This window comes from Myotis davidii, unplaced genomic scaffold (genome assembly GCF_000327345.1).
Source record: "Myotis davidii unplaced genomic scaffold, ASM32734v1 scaffold6939, whole genome shotgun sequence".
NCBI classification, from domain to species: domain Eukaryota; kingdom Metazoa; phylum Chordata; class Mammalia; order Chiroptera; family Vespertilionidae; genus Myotis; species Myotis davidii.
In genome coordinates this window covers 3,671-5,505 of record NW_006290189.1, presented here as the reverse complement: position 1 = coordinate 5,505, position 1,835 = coordinate 3,671, and positions in this window count along the sequence as shown.

The following is a 1,835-nucleotide window of genomic DNA, read 5'->3' as shown; positions in this document are numbered from 1 at the left end:
GCAGCGGTGCAAGCCTCTCCAGATCAGAACTGACTGGGAGAGAGACTGTGGCAGGTGCAGGGGCTGGGATGAGCAGGAGCTGCAGGTGGCCTTGGACTGCTGGTTTTGGCCCGATTCCTGCAGGCCATGCAGAGAAACCCCACCGGCGCACTGGGCCTCTAGTATTATAATTACTATGGGTGGTAACAGCTGGCTTCTGAAAATATCAGGGGAAACACTTTGTAAAGTATATGATTGTCCAAGAACTATGCTGTGCACTTGAACCCAGTGTACAATAATACTGAAAGTAAAGTGTAATTGTAAAATTAAAAATATGTAAATTGAAATTTAAAAGAAGACTTACCTATTGGATTCATGGGGGAGCAGACGTGACCACAGCCCTCCCTGATGCACTGTTGTTCTTGCCCACAGTCCCTGCCTGCTCTGCCTTGGTGCTTGCAGATGCCTGAGGAGAGGAAAGACTAGTTAAAAGCTTTTAAGTCTTACACTTGAAGAATAAAATTTTAAATGTCTTCATAGTGCCATCCAAAAGCCCATCAATTACCTAAGTATAAATCTAACAAATTATATTCAGAAAACTACATATTACTAAGAAAAAAACTGAAAAGATCTTAATAAACGAAGTCACATGCCATCTTCATGGATTAGAAGATTCACAATCATGAAGATATGAATTTTCCCAAAATTGAAATTGAATGTAATTCCAATGAAAATCTTAGAAGGATTTTAAAATGAAAATTCATAAATGAATACTAAAACTTACATGAAAGTCCTAAAAATCAAGAATAATCAGGACAATTTTTTCCTTTTTTTTCAGTTACAGCTGACATACAATATTATATTAGTTTCAGATGTACAACATCGTGATTAGACATTTATATAACTTATAAAGTTTTCACCCTGAATCAAGACAATCTAGAGCAAAGTTGTTGGTGTTGGGGGTCAGAGAAGGAGTGGAAGAAAAACATGAAATTAGCTAATTTTATTATGACTATTACTCATAGTATTTCACTTATAGATAATCATCCACAGAAAAAAGAAGGGAGCAAAGGTAATACTTAAAGGTGTTAGTATAAGATAACTATTACAACAAAAATATAAACCTTTCTAAATACAAAACATATAGTAAGAGAAAGAGAAAGGGGGAGAGATTACACCACTAAAATAGGTTACACAGTGAAAGATCTTCTAGCTAATAAAGAGGAAATAAAACCATAACAGTAAAAAGGTATTATAAATCACCCAATTAAAAGGAATTCTTATCTGTTAGAGATACATTCAGAAATAATCTATAATAATAAAAGCATAATATGCTAAGTAGACAGGATAATCCTTCCTGGTGACCTTCCGGGCAAAGCCAGGGCTGGGAGGAAAGCCCGGGTCCCGGTGCCAGAGGAAAGCCAGTGCTGGCAGCGGGGGAAGGAAAGTACTCTTGCACGAATTCTGCACATCAGAGCTCTAGTATGTAATAAAATAATGTCCAGAACTTTCTTCAAAATAGCATGAGAAAGGGGGAATGAAAGGGATTATCAAAGAAAAATGATTACATATTAACAGTGGTTGAAGCTGGGTGATGGGTATGTGGTATATCATTATACTATTCTATGTGCTTTGTATATATTTGCATTTTCCCATAATAAAAAAGTTTAAAAATAAACTATTAATCCTTACAAACAACACTCTATTAATTACTCTGGGATTAAAATAGAACGTGGCAAATTTCTCCCAGGTCCAGTAAGGACTGTGCCCCAGAAAGTGTATCTCAGTGAGAAAGTCCTCATGAAATAAAATAGTACATTTCCCAACTCCATAGCCAACATTCCCATTCTGATCTA